The 4,966-nt window shown below is 35.7% G+C and overlaps 1 non-coding gene across 1 annotated transcript; it reads left to right on the top strand.

Moving 5' to 3' along the window:
• Positions 1 to 282: 282 nt before the first annotated feature.
• LOC125999623 (U7 small nuclear RNA) lies at positions 283 to 344 on the top strand. Its single transcript, XR_007492136.1, has one exon. It is a non-coding gene; the product is annotated as a U7 small nuclear RNA (small nuclear RNA).
• Positions 345 to 4,966: the final 4,622 nt, after the last annotated feature.

Raw genomic sequence — 4,966 nt, 5'->3', positions numbered from 1 at the left:
GCTAAGCGCTCAGAAATTACCCCTGGCTTGGGGGGACCATATGGGATGCCGGAAGATCGAACCACTGTCCTTCCTTGGCTAGTGCTTGCAAGGCAGACACCTTACCTCTAGCGCCACCTCACCGGCCCCAGTTTTTGCTAACATTTTCTAATGGTGGTGTGCCTCGTAATTTTTTTCATAAAAAAAGTGTGCCTGTGCACAAAATAGGTTGAAAACACTGATATAGACAAACACCTTGATGAAGAAATATGAAGTAATTTATTTTAAACAGAACTCTAGCATAACTGTTACAGCTCTTTTAGAATTTGTCCAGCAGGCCTTCTGGTCTCCACTGGAAGGCCCGCCAAAAAAAAGAAACTGTAGCATAAAATCACAATGAACAGAGAAGTATTCGACTTTATTCAACTGAGTCACTATCAGGTATTTGTACCATATTTTGTTTACATAACTGTTGTTGAGTGGAGGACAGAATCTATTGACATTTTGTTTTGAGTACTTAGAGCATATAATCCCCTTTAGGTCATTGCCTATTTCTTCACCAAGTAAAATAATTTACTCTTTTGCTCCTTTACTTTCCTCTACCCACTACTTCAAAATAAATGCCTGTCAAAGTTCTGGCCATGCTTTTCTTTTTTTTTTATTAATATCTTTATTTAAACATCTTGATTACAAATATGATTGTGATTAGGTTTCAGTCATGTAAAGAACACCCCCCTTCACCAGTGCAACACTCCCACCACCAATGTCCCAAATCTTCCTCCAGCTCACCCCACCCCCACCTGTTCTCTAGACAGGCTTTCCAGTTCCCTCATTCATTCACCTGGTTATGGTAGTTCTCAGTGTAGTTATTTCTATAACTGCACTCACCACTCTTTGTGGTGAGCTTCTTGAAGTGAGCTGGAAGTTCCAGCCCTCCTCTCGTGGTCTCTGAGAATTGTTGCAAAAATGACTTTTATTTTTCTTAAAACCCATAGATGAGTGAGACTATTCTGTGTCTATCTCTCTCCCTCTGGCTTATTTCACTCAGCATGATTCCATGTACATGCTTTTCTTATTCAAAACTGCTTACCTGGTCACCCTGAAAGTCAACTCTAAAGTCAAGAGTTAGCCACACATATCTTTCTAATCAGCAATCCTAAAAAGTAGAGTTGTACTTTTGTTGTTTATTTGTTAATCTCCAATTATTGTAAACACAAATTTTCCAAACTAAATGTCATATTTTCTTCATTCTTGTATCTTTTCAACCACCCTGTCAAATCTCTTTCTGCTAATTCTTACATATATGTTATATACATCTTCTCCTCTTCATATCCACATTAATGTTCTATTTCAGGATATTTATATCATCATTTTATGACGATTACTATAATTAGGCTGGCCTTTCTAAACCGAGACATCAAGCTGTCCAGTGATCTTGCCCACTGACATTCATTGCAAAGTCCATAAGAGCTTGGAGGTATGTTTCTAAAATAGTGTTTAAAATTATAATGTTAAGAGATATTATTAATAGAGTGTATATTATATTTGAAATGAGAGCTGTCAAATATTATTAGGAAACACTGGATTGAAGAAAGTAAAATATATTTCATTATTACTGGAATCTTCATGACCTATAGAGAGTAAATTATAATGTGAATTTTCCATATAATGTTTAATCCCTTGGGGGCAAGAATTGGCTCCTTTCTTTACTAGCATATCTCCATATTGGTTACATGTTCTCCATTAAAAAATAAATTCTTGGGCCCGGAGAGATAGCACAGCGGCGTTTGCCTTACAAGCAGCTGATCCAGGACCTAAGGTGGTTGGTTCGAATCCCGGTGTCCCTTATGGTCCCCTGTGCCTGCCAGGAGCTATTTCTGAGCAGACAGCCAGGAGTAACCCCTGAGCACCTCCGGGTGTGGCCCAAAAACCAAAAAAAAATTCTTAACAAATAGAAAACATAAAGCCAGCCAATTTGCTGCTATGTCGATAGAATTAGCTTTATCATGTTGAGTGCGGTCATTCATAAGGAGAAGCATGAATTCAAAATGATTTTTCATATGCATATATGTATAATGTGAAGGAATATTGTCAGTGAATAACAAATGACCAATGGCTCCTGACCATGTGAGTTGATCTAGAGATGTGAGATTATAAATTAACAGAGAGGTTGGAAGTTGGAGTAGGTAACTCTAAGGCATGAATAGAAGGAAATCGATGATTTTGTAGACAGTGTGGTATTGAAACATCTAGTGCATAAAACTTTATCATTAACAGTATTTTAGATCATGATGCCTAAATAAAAATTGAGAGAAAAAAAGAGTATCTGAGAGTCTGGGCTTATTATATTTAGCTTAAATTTTTACAATATCTTTATTGTCTGCATAATCATCCAAAATTTTTCAGATGAAAGCCAATTTTTCTCTTTGCCCTGAATATTGCAGACACATGTACAGGCACATCTGTGCATGCTTTCATATTCATGCTCACATGTACATATACACACTCATGCAAAACTCACAGACTTTTTTATTGGAAGTTTATATTTAGGGAGGTAGAGCATTGTGAAAAAGGGGGTAACTTGTTTCCTGTAACTCTGTCAATTCACTGCTGATAACATCTTTTTCTTTTTCAGTATCCTATTAGCTGTTTTTGTTTCAAATGTTTATTGTAACACTTTCTTTTCAAGCCTTCTGTAACTACTCAAAGCTCTCTTGACTTATTATACAGTTCTGGTTTCACCTGTGTATTTTGAAGAACACTGCATTTGAGTTTCTATATCTTGGGTTTCGTGAAATAACTTTATATGTGACCCTAAAATAATATTGCTTAATTTACATGCAGATATTTGAATGCTTCCTCTGTGATAAGAACATTATTCACTGCTGGGTTTAGAATTGCTGAAACTGATATGCAAAGAACTTATACACTAATGAGTAAGAAACTCCTGGTACCCCAAATAGTTCTCTAAGTCCCCTCTGAATTCATCTTTGATTTCAGAGTCTGGAATAACACCTGAACACTGCAGGGTATGGACCTAAACCTAAAATAATGAAAAAATTGAGATAAGTACTAAAGCAGCAAAATGCCAAAAGACATATTTCTGAAAAGGAAGAAGAATGGAACATGTGTGGTTTCTGGTGGATAGTATAAAGGTGGTAACTGTAAAGTCATGCTATGTAAATATGGATCTAATACTGAAAGGCCAGCTAGTCAAATCACGTGTGGTGAAAAGCATGTCCACAACCAAGATGACAGTATTGTGCTTTATTACATTTATTTTTTTTTGTTTTGGGGTCACTCCCAGTGGTGCTCAGTGGTAATTCCTGGCTCTGCACTTAGACATTACTCTTTACATGCTCAGGGAACTATATGGGATGCCAGGAATCTCACCTGGGTTGGAAGCATGCAAGACAAACACCCTCCAGACTCCCTATTGTTCTGCCTCCCCCCATAGAATTCCATTTTTTAAACTTGTTATGGTTCAGTACCTCTTGATATAGAGCTAGCATTCATATTCACCAAGGTAAGATGGGAAATTGATTAAGACTCAAGCTTTCTCTTCTAGAACATTCTTAGATGTTTACTAATGTTGAAAATAACATCAAAAATATGAGATAGTGCCAGACCACGGGGAGAGAGGATATTCTAACAAAAGTGTATTGGCAATGGGAATGGAGGTTACTGGCGATCATAATGCGAGAATCGACATGTTTTGTCAAAGAATGTTTTATGTGGTCATGACACAAATATTCCCTTCTTTTTATTTTCTAGAGGAAATTATTAACTCAGATGCAGCAAATCAAGTCAATAGAGTGCAATGAAAAAAAATGTTCCATCAACCACAGCAGAATTTTAAAGAGAAAAACAAAACAACCATAAAAGACATTTTCTAGACCACAACATTGAGAAAATGTTTACTATCAACTGTTTTTCTACATTGCAACTAATTTTCAAATGTTCATCAAATATCTCTGCCAATCGTTGCTTCAAATGCCTCTTTTATTTGAATGAATTGCCTATTGGTGCAATGGAATATATACAAAGCAAATTAAATATCACATTTATCAAGTAGTCTTTATTGAACTTTTATTTTATTTTTATTAATATCTTTAAACACCTTGATTACAAATATGATTACAAATATGATTGTAGTTGGGTTTCAATCATATAAAAAAATCCCTCTTCACCAATGCAATATTCCCATCACCAATGTCCCAATCTCCCCCCTCCCCATAAGCCTAATAAAAAGAAGCTGCAGGTTCATAGAGAATAATAGTTTTGTAATTGGGAAATATATTCTAGGCAGAGTATGAAAAGGGTCAAAATATTGACGACACTAAATTATGAGTCAACCCCTTTCATAGCTCAGGAGTTATTCCTATCTCTGCACTCAGAAATCACTCCTGGCAGACTTGTAAGACAACATGAGATGCCAGAAATCAAACCTGGGTCTGTCGTGTGCATAATAAATGCCCTATCTTCTGTGCTATCTATTACTCTGGCCCCACCAACCCTTTTCTTAATTTAGTTTCCTACTCTCAGCCAATATTTGTTGACCTTCTGTCCATTTTTGTACATGATGATTAACATTATCAATACATTCCTTCTAATTTACCATGTAAAACTGTAGAAATAATTGACTTAATAATCTATATTACTTTCACATTTCCAATTTTTTTCATGATCATACCATATTAAGTATGGTAATCATCTATTTCCCCTAAATTTACTCCTTTCCTGACCATTTTTACTGTATGTATGTACCAATATTTTATATAGTTGAATATACCACAATATTATATAGCATATTTATATACATGAATACCCTAAATACATTCACTAGATCAAGTAGTTTTGTATGCCATTTTTGGCTGATTTTTTTAATTTTCTGACAGATTGTCTCGCCACTAGGTAGATTCTCCCAGAAATTGTAGGTGGGAACCAGCATGACATTTAGGGTTTCAGGCATTTACCTTGTATATGG

Source organism: Suncus etruscus, chromosome X, assembly GCF_024139225.1.
Source record: "Suncus etruscus isolate mSunEtr1 chromosome X, mSunEtr1.pri.cur, whole genome shotgun sequence".
NCBI lineage: Eukaryota > Metazoa > Chordata > Mammalia > Eulipotyphla > Soricidae > Suncus > Suncus etruscus.
The sequence above is the reverse complement of the archived record's forward strand: the minus strand, read 5'-3'. Positions and strand labels throughout refer to the sequence as shown.